Source organism: Nomascus leucogenys, chromosome 9 (assembly GCF_006542625.1).
Source record: "Nomascus leucogenys isolate Asia chromosome 9, Asia_NLE_v1, whole genome shotgun sequence".
Classification (NCBI taxonomy): Eukaryota; Metazoa; Chordata; class Mammalia; order Primates; family Hylobatidae; genus Nomascus; species Nomascus leucogenys.
In genome coordinates this window covers 14,344,435-14,358,436 of record NC_044389.1, presented here as the reverse complement: position 1 = coordinate 14,358,436, position 14,002 = coordinate 14,344,435, and the positions used below count along the sequence as shown (strand labels likewise).

The 14,002-nt window shown below is 49.2% G+C and overlaps 1 protein-coding gene across 5 annotated transcripts in view; it reads left to right on the top strand.

The window, feature by feature from the left end:
- Positions 1 to 14,002, top strand: part of NAV1 (neuron navigator 1) — a 287,918-nt gene that overhangs the window by 94,727 nt on the left and 179,189 nt on the right. The window lies entirely within an intron of this gene.

Genomic DNA, 14,002 nt, shown 5'->3' with positions numbered 1-14,002 from the left:
ATAGGCAGGGATAGAGTCTTCATTCTAAGACAACTTGCAAAGCTAGCGGGCCTAGGGTAGGAGCAAGGAATGGTAACTACTTTCTGAGAGAGGAGTTTGTTCTGGGGGTTTCAAACCAAATCCAAGTATTCCTGGGCTACAAATGACTTGCATCAAAGAACATAGGAAGTCAAAGCTCTAACAAACTTTATAGATATCCCAAATTTGGCCTCATTTTCAATGAGGGAGAGATGAGACTCAGAGAAGTGACTTGCTCAGGACTGCATAGGAAGTTAGCAGGTGAACTAAACCAGGGCCACTGTTTTCTGACTCCTTAAACACTAAAAAGAACTAAATCGTAATAATGACTATCACTTATTGAATACCCTACTATATGCAGGGCATAGTGCCAAGTGCTTTACATAAAGTCCTTCATGAATACCTTATACAATCCTTTGAAGGTGTTATTATTACTCTGTGTTATGGATAGGAAACTCAGGCTCAGAAGGGTTATATAAAACCTGTCTGAGGACATCCAGCTAGGAGGCTGTGCCAGGATTCCATCCCAGGCTTGTCAAAAGACCAGACTCTTCTCTTACTCCCTGCCTTTCCAACTGCCACCAGTACTCACTCAGTCGCACACTGTCCAAGCTCAACTCAGTCTCCCTTAGCCTCTGCCAAGCAATGAGGAAGGAAATGGGATCAGTGAGCCACAGTCCCTGCTCACATCTCCCTCAATCTGAGCAGGTCCCAGGTTGCCACTGGCATCCCTGTCACTCCAAACCTATGTCATTTCATGCTGAGTTCACACCGCTGTGTTCTTTGCCCTCTGGGGACCTCCAGGCCAAGATGAGCCTTATGTCCCAGCCATCCGTGGAGAGAAGACATGCAGACAATTGACTAGAAAGTAGAATAAGTTCAGGGGCAAATGATATTAGCCGTGTTCTCAGAGCTTGAGCAGGTTGGTGCTTTCTGGGCCAGAGGTGGCTTGGGAGTGCGAGGGTCTCTGGAGACCCTGTTGGATAAACAAAGCAGCAATCTAGGACCTGGTAGGCTTCCAGGAACTGGGACGGGAGGTCATAATAGCACTTGTAGCAGCAGCCGACACTTCCCGTGGCTTACTGTGAACGAGGCATTGTTATAAGCACCTTTAATCCTTCTAACAACTGCATGAAATTTGGAATCTAACTCCCTACTTGCCTTGCATCACAGCTTCCTCACTTGCTAGCTGTGTAGCCTTGGGGAACTTAGTTAGTCTCTCTGTGCCCCTGTGTCCTTGGTTGTAACCAAGGATGATAACAGTGCTTTCTTCATAGGGTCCTGTGAGAATTAAATGCATGGATATTGGTAAAGCGCTTAGAAGAATGGCTGATACATAAGAACTGCTCAATACGTGTTTGGTGTTATTTGTTATTGAGGCAAATGATATTATTATCACACTCACTTTGCAGATGAGGAAACTGGGATAGACAGGTTAAGTGGCTTGCCCAAGGTGGTCTAGCCAGGATTTGAACCCATGCAGCTGGTCTTCAGAGGTCATGCTCTTAACCATACGTTCCGTGACCTCACTGGAGGGGAAGATGACTCAAGTCTGGGAGTTCTCCCAGGGAGGCCAGGAGAGGCAGTGGGATCACCAGCCTGGCTCTGGGAGGGGCCAAGAAGGAAGAGGCCAGATAAGTGAGGTCATCTGAGGTACCTGCTAGAGGGGTTTGAAATAGAAACTGCAGGAGTCTGGATGCTATTTCTTTAGAGGAGTACAGGGGGAGGGAGGAGAATGACTTTTCAAGACAATATTTGGCTGGGAAGGGGATTTATCTCAAGGCAGTGGATTTGACCCAATGTTAGCCATTTCAGTGGAGTGGCAAGAATAGCAGAAGCTGGTCAGCTTGGAGCCTCTTTTCCCCGTGGCTACATTGGACTCAGGCCCTCGCACTCTAAAAGGTGTGTGAGTGATTCTACGTGGTTTTTGCAACTATGAGTGGTCCACATACAGTACAAATCCCTTGCTCTCCAGATCCTGATTGTGGTCCCAGAAATCAAGAAATCTTGGCAAGACCCAGCTTCCCTGTTTCTTGCTGCACCAAGAAAACCAGGACCTCTGCATTGCCCAACTCCAGAAGAAATTCATATCCAATTGACAATTTTTTTTTGTTTTTTTTGTTTTGTTTTGTTTTTTTGAGACAGTCTCACTCTGTCACCCAGACTGGAGTGCAGTGGCACGATCTCAGCTCACTGCAAGCTCCGCCTCCTGGGTTGATGCCATTCTCCTACCTAACCCTCCCAAGTAGCTGGGACTACAGGTGCCCACCACCACGTCCGGCTATTTTTTTTTTTTTTTTGTATTTTTAGTAGAGACGGGGTTTCACTGTGTTAGTCAGGATGGTCTCGATCCCCTGACCTCGCTATCCGCCCGCCTCGGCCTCCCAAAGTGCCAGGATTACAGGGGTGAGCCACTGTGCCCAGCCCATTTGCCAATTTTTTATAAAGCACTTACTGTGTTCCAGGTGCTATTCTAGAAGCTTGGAATACATTTGTGGACAAAGTAGGCAAAGACTTCTGCACTTGTGGGCCCTTTATGATGTAGCCCAGAGCTGTGCAGTGTACAACCTGTGCAGCTGTACATGATCTACATGGTGGCCCTGGAGAAGCCCCAGCTCTGGAATATGTCTCCCACCCTAAAGAGCAGGAGCAGAGCTGTGGCCTCATGACACTCCTGGGACTATAAGCAACAGCAGTCTGTGGGCCACCCCCCTTCACCCTGAGTGCTTGAATAGATGAGGAAGGTGAAAAACTTTCCCTTGTAGTTTTCCTAGAGAATTACCCCCTATACCCAATACGTACCTGTCTTGGACTTGGCAGCCTCTTAGCAGATTTTTAGAGACTCAACTCTCCAACCTGCAGTGATCTGCTTCAGCTCCTCCTAGGAAATCTTGACCCCTTGTTTAGTTCTCCATGTGTCTATGAGCCATGGAAAGGTTCTGGGAAAAAGGACACTTAAGGAGAGGTGGCCTGGTTGACAGGAATCTCTCCAGCTCAGACTACTCCATACAACTTTAGAGGTTGTTATCCAGGGAGCTATGGAGCAGTTACAAATTTCAGCTGTGGGAGGCGGAACTATTTGCTAAACTTCCACCACCGCTGCTCCCTACTTCTCTGGCCAATCCAGTAGGCCTCACCTCAAGTGCAGCTCTGAAGATCTGGCCCCTCAGATCTTTTGCCTGGGCAAAGATTGGCCAGCCCTCCTTATAACTCTGAACTATGGTCTCCCTGGGAAGGCCCAGGGCAGACAGAGAGCCTACAGAGCGGGGCTTTATCTCAAGAAGTGCTGGCTCCACGCCAGTCTCGGCCAAGGCTGAAGTCTCCCTCCAGCACCACTGAATGGGCAGAAACTGGAACACACCATCCCATGCCCCCCCAAACCCCTTTGTAAGAGGATTAGGGTCCCCTGGTGAGAGACTTCCCTCCCCACTATAAGGCTGCGGGCAGGCTTACACAGAAGGAACTCTGGAGAGAGGCAGTTGAAGAGAGTGAGGTGACACAGACACAATAGCCAGAGAGATTAAGTGCTGAGAATTACCCCAGCCACAATATTCATCCTTTAAAAGGGCGGAAGGAATAAAAAACCTGCCTTCCTGGGTGGTGGGAGTCCCAGGCTTCAGAGGGAGCTGAAGATAATTAAAGGTCAGGACTTAGGAAGGGTCAGTAAGTGTGGGGTCATCCACGTCAGACCAGATGAGCCCAGGGAGGAGGGGAGAGCAGAGAAATGCTCAGTTGTCCCTTCTCTCAAGAAAATCCTTCCAGGACAAGGAAATGAGAGTGTCCTGTGGTATGAATGATTGAGGTCAGATGAATAAGAGAACTTCCTGGCAGGAGGAAAGCTCAGCCCCAGTGGAAGTGGAAGGAAAGCAGCCTGAGGTTCATATAAACACTGGCACAGTCCAGGGGCAAAAGCTGACCTCATGAGCTCAGCGCATCCTTCCTGCTGAAGAATCTGAGGTTGCATGCAGGCAGGAGGGAGCACAGAGGTGGCAAGCCCCTTGTGATGACATCAGGCCCCATGAAAGGCAACGTTCTCATCATGGCATTGGAACTCCCACCCATCACACCAATGAATACTCTTAACATTTGCAGAGCAATTTTTATATGCCAAGTAATTGCCAGTGATTATTCTATTAAAATTCATTGAAATATGAGTCCATGGCATTCCTCTGTTAGGTTTAATGCCTCATTCAAAAACCTAACAAAACTCTAATAAAGCACAGAAGTGCCAACTGAGAAAATGAGTGCAGCCACAAAATGGGAATATCTTTCTCTCTGGGGTAGTGAGAAGGCCAGGTTTCTTTAAACCATCTGTCCCAGCTGGTTCAGACTAAGATGGGTAAAAGCTTCTCATTCCTTTTGCAGTTGTCTTTACTTTTTTAGAGTCAAGAATCTCTTTAAGAATTTGACTGATATTATAATATATCCCCCCAGATAAATGGACATATTCACAGTATTTGGCTTATGTTTTATGGCTGGTACTGTGGACCCCCAGAATCCAGTCTGTGAACGTAGATTAAGAAGTTCTGTTCTAGAGTAGCGATGTCATCACTGTGTTGACAAGGTCACCACAGGTTTGGGCCTTGTGCTTTTCCTCATCAGGTTTTTGGGTTTGTGTGGCCCACAGTGAATTAAGAGGATTTATTGCAGAGTAAGATTATCTCCAAGGTCCCTCTTAGTGTTGTGATTTAATGACCTTAAAACAACCAATTATTCATGGACAGGTCAAATTCAACTCTAGATTTGCCCATCCCGAAGGACACATGCTCACACAAGGAGTTTGTTTGTCCCCATCCAACACGTGGCACAGCCACAGGCACACACCCTACCCTCTCCTTCCTTTGCCTGCCTGGAATTCTCCCTCACAGGCCTGCAGCTGCCATGACAACTGATCTGGGTGGGTCATGGTCTAAGGGCGATGTACCTGGGTGGTGCAGAGCTCTGCTGAGGCCCAATGTGCAATATCCACCCCAGTGGTGTGTATGGGACAGTTGCCATGGCAACATACAGGAAAAGCACATGTGGGAAACATCTGGACTTCTTATCCTGGGCTCTTTATTAGCCTGAGGAGCACAGGGATCTGATTTTAAACGAGTACAGTTTCAGACAGAGTACCCTAGATTAGGTGTTCTTCTGCCTTTCCCTACTAGAAGCCCCTGAGCAGAGGGAGCAGAGATTCTCTAACTCCTCCCCCCACCCAATTTCTTAGATGACCAGCTGTATATATTCTCTTAAGGCCACATAGCAAATCAAGAAGACAACCCAGAACACCCAAAACTTGAGATTAGGGAAGTCCTCAGAAGATCCTGACTTGTTGGGACTGTCAGGTCCACTGAAAGTGACCAAGACCCCAGGACATAGGTCATGGGGCTGAGCTATGAAGCGACTGGTGTTGCTACAGACCACCAGCGCTGTCTGAAGGATTCTCCTCTGCCACATTCTCACTCCCAGGATTCTGTGGGGCAGTCTTAATGTGACTGCAGTCCTAGACTCATGCAGACTTCAGGTGCAGCAGGTGTCTGGGTTACAGGAGCTCCTCAGCAGGACGGGCAGGAGAGTCAGGGCCCTCCTTCCCATTCTTCACTCCCCTTTCTAATACCCAGTCCCCTTTTCTCTGCCAGGGTCCCAGACTTTCCAGCTGTTGGGTTCTGTATGTCTTGGAATCACATGCAGTTATTATATTAAGCAAGTCTCTAGAAATAGCTGCATGGTAATAGCATGAAGTTATGGGAAGATGTGGAACACACATGGACATATATTCAAATTCTGATTCCACCAGCAGCCTGCTGTGTGGTCTTGGGCAAGTGTATGTCTCTGTAAAATGAAGATAGTGATAGCCCCTGCTTCAAAGGCTTTATGAAATGATGAACATTACATGTCTAAGAGGGTCCCTGGCAATAGGAGGTGCTTAGTAACTGTAAGATCCCCTGTCCTTCAGTTCAGCAAGCATCAGTGAGCCCTTACTAACTAACCTATGTAGGGCACTTACAATTCAGCTGGCAGGAGAGGATATCTCCCTGAGATATAAGTAGGCAGAATGTGGGTACCCAGCCCCTGACTATAATCAGTGGGTAGGAAAGGCAGAGCAGTGTGCGATGGGGTAGTCAGAGAAGGCCTCCTGGAGGAGGTGGCTCTGAAGCTGGGCCTTGAGGGGAGAATTGGATTTGAATTCATATAACAGAAGGCATTCAGGAAAAGGACAGAGCAAAGCAAAGGTGCAGGGGTCAGGCCTGGAGCAGGGGCATTTAGAGGAAAGCATTAGAGGGCAAGGTTGTCAGCAGGTGAAGCCAGAGTGGGGAAGGGCTTGAGTACTGCGTGTTGGCCAGCACTGGCCTCTAAGGCAGCCAGATAGCAGAGGCCAGGGGACTGTCCTTCCCTGGGAGGCCAGTGAGGTCATCAGGTCAGAGATATGCTTCTCTGCAGGAGATCATGGAGTTCTGGCTTTAAAAGAAGGAAGGTCTCAATGCTTGGAGATCTGGACCCCACTCCCCAAGGAGAGGAAGGAGAAACCCCGTGCCTTGTTGTGCACTGCCAGGGCTCCTCTGCTGAGAAATCAGTCACGAGAACTCGAAGTCCCGTGTTCTAGCCTGGGGGCCGGGACACTTGGGAGGAGCAACAGCCTAGCCCTGAGTCAGACCTCCCTAGCCCCTGACTTTCTAGCTGAGAAACCCTTGGCTGAAGGAGGGGCCAGTTTTTTGGATTCCAGCCCCTACCCTCCCCTCCCAGGTCTGGAACAGGCCCTCCCAGGAGCCTTCAACCAGTTTCCATTCCCTCCAGGGCTACACAGCTCCGAGAACCCTGCCTCTGAAGGGAGAGCCTGTGCCCCGTCCCCGTCCCAGCTTGGGAGGCCCCAGCCTCCAGCTGGGGACATGCGCTTCAGGCCCTAGTCTTGTTTACTTGTGTGACTAGAGGTGACTTGTTTTCCTTCTAAGGGACCTCATCTCTGCCCTGGTCCTTTCACACGACAGGCAGGCTCATCCCTGCTCTAACCTTGCCCTGTTGGCGTAGAAATTTGTGTCCAGGCAGCTGTGAGCTCCAAGGAATGTGAGTTGTAGCTCAGAATTTCTCGGCATTTCCACCCTTCTGGAAGCTCCCCCAAGACGGTTGAGCTAGAGGGCAGACCGAGGCCCATGACCTCTGGCTCCACTCCCAGCCTCTAGTTTTCTCTGCCTCATTTTCCCCAATAGACCGGAAGACAATAAATCTCTCTCTGGAGCCCACACACCTGATCTGTAGCCCAGAGGAAAAATCCCCAACCACTGAACTCAGGGAGTCTTCTGGGGCCAGAGAGGGTGAGCCGGGGACCTGCAGTGTCCACAGAAATATCTCAACTACCAATGCCCTGGAGAAGCAAAGGCAGTGGCTGGGCTAATGGACCAATCTAGGAAGGCTTCCTGGATGAGGTCCTGGAGGTGTGAGCCACTCAGAGCATCCATATTGGACCACTGTGTCTAGTGTCTCCTTTTTTTTTCAGGAGGTGAGAGTGGGGGATGGGGCTGAAGTCCCAGCTGGGATTACTGCCTGGGCTGTGAGGATACCTTGCCCACTTTTCCCCCTGTCTCCCAGAGGTGTGGTGAAACTCTCCCCATGCCTCTGGGCAGAGCAGAGATTTAGGGGCAGAAGAGGGTCTCAGCCCTGAATGCCCCAAGGTCATTCCTCTGAAGAACTGGAGCTTCCTTCAAAGGAGCAAGGCAAGGGTCCACTGGCCTCACTCTGGCCCAGGGCTTCAGGGAAGGGAGAAAAGATGCTGCTGGGCCACCATCCCAGAAGCTTGGCTTCCATTCCACACACCAGCTGCACTGTGTCTTGCCACGGGGTATTAAGAGGTCACTGCTGTTTACAATTCCCTACACATCTGTTCCGAGTCACGCATTCATTCATTTAATCAATCGTCATTCACCAAATATTTTTGAGAGCCCACTATGTGCACAGAGCTGAGATGGGTTTTGAGAAAAAGTTCAACCGAAGATGAATCCTTGGGAAACACCAATGGGTGAATGACGAATGACAGCCCTGAACATTAGGAAATGATTAAAGTGGCTGCAGTGAACTGCGTGGGGAGAGTCAGGGAAGGCGGCCTAGAGGAGGCGGATTTGGCCTCAAGAGGGGCCAGGGAGAAGAAAGGACTCTAATTCTACCTCCAAAACCAGCTCCTCCTGAAGCCTTCCCATTTTGCTTGATGGCGACTCCAATCTTAGAGCTGTCCAGGTCCAAATCCTTGGGGGACATTCTTGGTTCCTCTCTTTCCCACACACCCACATTTGGCCAATAGCAAATTCTAACAGCTTCAAAATACATGCAGAGCCTAACCACTTCTCACTACCACTACAGTCACCGCCCAGTTCCAAGCCACCATCATCTCTCACTTGGGTGACTGCAACTGCTTCTGCCCTTGAGCCCAGCAATTTGCTCCCCAAACAGCAGCCAAAGTGGCCTTTTCAAGAGGGAAGCCAGGTCATGTCACTCTCTGCTCCCAGCCTACCAAGGCTCCCATCTCACTGGGAGTAAAGTTTTGGGTTGCTTAAGAAGTCCCATGTTTTGGGTGCTCAAAAAGTCCCTGCTGATAGCTGGAATGACATGAGGGAATGACATGGTGGAGAAAAGGACAAAAAGAAGTGGGGAGCAATGGCTACAGGGCTTTCCACAAAGGCAGGGGTGTTGGCATCTGCTAGGGAGCTGATGAGGAGACCTCATGGTAGGCATCTAAGCAGAGAAAACGTATAGAAAATGCTTGTCACTCAGTTGGGCAGTGACAACTCCATGCTGGTCCAGAGTGAGTGGGCTAGGCTTGAAGAGCCATGTGGCTGGGTTCCTAGCCCTTGCTCTCCAGATCCTGACTATGGTCCCAGAAATCAAGAAAAACCTCCCCTGCTCTGCCCTTAACCCTGGAGGAAGCCAAGTATGGGCTCATGTGCCCCCTTCTCCCTCCCGCAGGTCTCCCCTTCTCCCAAGGTCTCCCTTCCTTCCTTCCTTCCTTCCCTCCCTCCTTTCTTTCTTTCTCTTTCTTTTTCTTCCCTTCCTTCCTTCCCTCCCTCCTTTCTTTCTCTTTCTTTTTCTTCCCTTCCTTCCTTTCTGTCTCTCTTTCTTTCTTTTTCTCTTTCTTCCCTTCCTTCTCTCTTTCTTTCTCTTCCTTCCTCTTTCCTTCCCTCCTCCTTCCTTCCCTTCCTTTCCTTCCCTTTTCTTTCTCTTTCTTTCTTTCCTTCCTTCCTTCCTCCCTCCCTCTCTTTCTTTCTTCCCTTCCTTCCTTCCTTCCTTCCTTTCTTCCTTTCATTCTTAGATGGAGTCTTGGTCTGTCGCCCAGGCTGGAGTGCAGTGGTGTGATCTCAGCTCACTGCAGCCTGCTGGGTTCACGCCATTCTCCTGCTTCAGCCTCCCAAGTAGCTGAGACTACAGGTGCCCACCACCACACCTGGTTAATTTTTTTTTTTTTTTTTTTTAGTAGAGACGGGGTTTCACCGTGTTAGCCAGGATGGTCTCAATCTCCTGACCTCGTGATCCGCCCGCCTTGGCCTCCCAAAGTGCTGGGATTACAGGCGTGAGCCACCGCACCCGGCCTCTTTCTTTCTCGCATCTGGCCTCTTTCTTTCTCTCTTTCTTTCTTTCTTTCTTTCTTTCTTTCTTTCTTTCTTTCTTTCTTCCTTCCTTCCTTCCTTCCTTTCTTCCCTCCCTTCCCTTTCTTCCTCTCTCTTTCTTCCCTTCCTTCTCTTTCTTTCTTCCTTCCTTCCTCCTTCCTTCCCTTCCTTCTCTTCCTTCCCTTTTCTTTCTCTTTCCTTCCTTCTTTCCTTCCTTCTTCCCTCCTTCCTTCCTTCCCTCCCTTTCTTTCTTTCTTCCCTTCCTTCTCTTTCTTTCTTCCCTTCCTTCTCTCTCTTCTTTCTTTTTCTTTCCTTCTTTCTTTCTTCTTTCTCCTTTCCCTTCCCTTCCCTCCTTCCTTCTTTCTCTTTTTTTCTTCTTTTTTTTTTGAGACAGGGTCTCACTCTGTGGCACAGTAGTGCAATCTCAGCTCACCGCAACCTCCGCCTCCCAGGCTTAAGTGATTCTCCTCCCAAGTAGCTGGAATTACAGGCACGTGCCACTATCACCCAGCTAATTTTTGTATTTTTAATAGGAACAGGGTTCCACCATGTTGGCCAGGCTAGTCTCGAACTCCTGACCTCAAAAGATCCACCCGCCTCAGCCTCCCAAAGTGCTGGGATTACAGGCATGAGCCACCATGCCGGGCCCCAAGGTCACCTTTCAAGGTCAATGAGCTGGGGACAGCCTGGCCCACCTTCCCACCCTCTCCTCTCTTTGGCTCTCCCTGACCCCCAGTTCTCCTAACACAGTCCCAACTGACAGATTCCCCAGACCCCCCATAGACACCTGGGTTACATCCATTTCTAATCACAGGGGTGTGAGAATGTGAAATCACACAGCATGCGTCTCCTTGGCTGTATGCCTACATCTTCATTCCTCAAATTGCTTTAAGTTATCTGTCAACAGATGTGGTCAAATCACTCATCCTATCGCCATTCCAGAAACTACCAATGACTTTGGAAAGAGAGGAGTGGGGTGATGAGCTGGTCTTTGAGGCGCTGGGGATTGGGGACTTTCATGTTCCAAACCAGCCTCTTTCTGCACCTCCCCTTTAGAAACTTGGTTACTGACATCACCAGCACCCCCTGCCTGCCCAGCCAGGCCTCTCCCTCATCACATAACCTCTTCATTGATCATTGATGGTAGGATCTGTCTTCAGAGGACAATTTGAAGCCTGTCATTCTAGAGAAGGGGTAGATGGCCGAGTGGGAGGGGCTCAGGGCTGGGTTTGGAGATAATGTGACAGGGCATGTCCTTCTCTTTTTAGGAATCACTCGAGGAACTATTCTGTACATATTGGTTTTATCGACTGATGTTGGAATGGCTGTTGCCACGGCAGCAGAGCGCTCCCACTGCAGTAGAGGATAGTGGGAAACTCATGGGATGTGAAAAGAATAAAAAAAGAGCCAGATAGAGGGAGAGGTCACATTAGGGAGTGTCAGAAACTTCCTGGATGCCAAGATGGCTATTTAAAGGGACCATCGCCTGGCCATAGCAAGACCCTTTAAAGAATGACAGTGCACAGAGACTGGCACTCAAGGGGATTGGCACTGAATTAACCCATGAGATGTGCATAGAAGGTGTCTTCCATTTTATAAACTGACAGGTGACATTTCATGCAGGACGGAGTGTGGAGCACTAGGTTTAGATGGTAGGGAGGAGGCTTCTCTTATTGACAACACTTTTTTCTCTTCTCGAAAGAAGCAGAATTTCAGGAGCCGTTTATTGAAGGAAGGGAAAGGACTTGGGATTTGGGGAATAGGATATCCCATGAGAGCATGAGACAAGGTACAGAGGAACAAAGAGGAATAAAGACGGGGGGAAGGGACCAGGCCAAAACACCAGATCAAATGAGAGAGCAAGATAACCAGGAAGGAAGGAAGGAAGATCTGGCCCTGGGGAGGGGGCATAAGGTGACAAGCAAATGCAAGTGGACAGAGCAACAAGTGGAATCGTGTTTCGTAGCAGTTCTGAAGAATTTGAGAGGGACTAACCTACAGACATGGGTGTCAGAGATGAGGGACCAAATTAAACCATGGGAGAGGGCACCAGGTTTTGCTCACAGCAGAATACACTGGGTGGAATGTGTCACAGTGAAAATAAGCTTTCTCAGCCAGGATGGTAGCCAGTGAATTTCCCTTTGTCTGCTAAGGAGAAGATGAATTTGCATGCAGAAAGAGAATATAGAGACAGCAAGTAAGAACAACTGTAACCTGGTAAGTCAGAAAATAGGTGTTGTCGGATTCTCAAATTGCTATTTTTAGGAAAGGTGTAGTTCTCATGTGATTGAATTAGGGGCATCTTGTATAAATTAGAGAATGACCAATGAGTAAGGATGAGGACTGTAGAAGTGATGGCTTGTGACTTCATTACAAGTACCCTGAAGGATGGGGTAGGAAGGGCATGGTCATGCTTACTCAAAGATTTGGCACCAAAGATGGAGCTTGATCCCTTGCTTGAGCTGGGACCTCATGTTTGGACATAAGCATGGGTACTTTGTGTGTGCCCAGAAAAGAAAGTCCCATGATTGGCCTCATCCTTTGGGCACTCTCTGTGCCTTCGCCAAGTTCTGGCATGATACCTCTCACATTCCTTTAACCAGTTCTTCACTGCTTGTCATTTCCTATCTGGAACCACGAACCCCGGTTCCACCCCTGAGTTTCCTAATGCTAGACATAAGCCTCTGAAGCCAATCTGCATTGTGCATTGCAGATGGTACAGAATCCTCTTGTAAACCTTTGTACCAACTCCTGTCTTCCACTCCTCTTGTTATTCTTATAATTGGAATATATACACCCATGTCTGTCTACCTGAGATGAATGTGTTGATGTGTGTGACATTGCTTTTTTCACAGGGACAGGATTATTATTTTCCCAAGTCTTGTATTGTCTACCTTGTATTCCCTGCCAGACAGGAAATACAAGAGTCCAGAGTTCCTCGAGGACAGAATTGCCACCTTTTTTCTGTGTCTCCAAGACAGCCAAGAGTCCGTGCTTCTTACCAAACACTTCTCTGCTTGAGAACTCTATATTCTCAGTGCCACTTACCTTTCTGCTATGATCCCTGTCATGGCAGATTTTATGGCAGCTCAATCTGGAAGGCAGAGAGTCCTGAGATAACACCAGAACCCAAGAGTCATGCAGGGTACAGACCCAGCGTACAGTGCTCAGGCCTCCAAATCCATTTAACCAAGAGTTGCAACACCTGCTCCATGCAAGGTGCTGAGTGACACAGTTCTATACCCGGAGAGATCCTGTGCTGGCAGGGAGACACAGACACAAATACATTTCACACCAGGCAGCAGGTGATGATTAGTGTTAGGAGAGTGTGTGAACCATGAGACTCACACACAGAATTCTTCAGATTCTAGGAGAAAGGGAGGAAAGGAGCTAGAGAGATGCAGGTTGGGTTTGGGGTGGGGAGATAATCTGATGGTTAAACATTCTAGCAAAAAGTGCTTAGGGCTTTATAATCCCTAGAGTGTGGTTCCATCTGGGCCTACCCCTCCTGGAGCAAGCTTTGCTTTCAGAGAATTCCCCTCCACTTTCTCCTGAGAGCCTTTTGCTCAGGCAACCTGGCCATGACTTGGGAGGCCATTCGAGGTTGGGCAGTGTCCCCTCTACTGAGGTGTACAGTCCTAGGCAAACTGCAGACTACTCCATCTGGCTCTTGTTCCCCCTCCACCTCATCCCTGTCCCCTGGGTCCAGTTAGGAGGAAAGGAAGAAGGGCTTGGGAAACATCTTTTAAAAGCACTCTGCTGCTCTGCTTAACTCTGGCAGGTAAGGGACCCAGTGCAAAGCCTCCTCTTGATTCCCTAGGTTTGACACAGGCCTTTACGGTTCCAAAGCCCTTCTACCTGTGAAGCTGGTATTCTAATCACTATAAAAGAAAACAGAACCAGAGGGTTTCAATGACTTTGACAAGGTCATTGATGTTGTTAATTGGAATAGAAACCCAGTCTCCTGATCTCAAGAGTTACTCCTTCCCCTACAAAGCCCTCAGGCCCATCCCCAGTCAACCCTAGGCCCCTTCTCTCCAAACCACCCGTGTCCTACCCACATCCCCTACCTCCTGGGCTCAGGAGGGCAACCTTGAGCCTCAGAGACTGAAGTAGGGCGGGACTGGGAGTTTCCTGGGGGAAAACCAAAGACGGTTTGGGGTTGGGGGAGGGGAACGAGCACCCTGGATATCATTCCTCCACCCCTCTCCCGACATCTCTCCCAGGCCTACGGGCCCACTTTCCCTCCCGCATCCTGAGCCGCCCTCCCTCCGTCTCTTTTACCTGCACCTCCACACCTCCTCAACAGATCTTTATCCTGGACACGGCAGGGGGGTCACCTGTGCCCTCCGAGAATCCAAGAACCCGCCCCGCTTCTACGCGGAAAGCTGGGAGAAAAACTGGTCCGATCC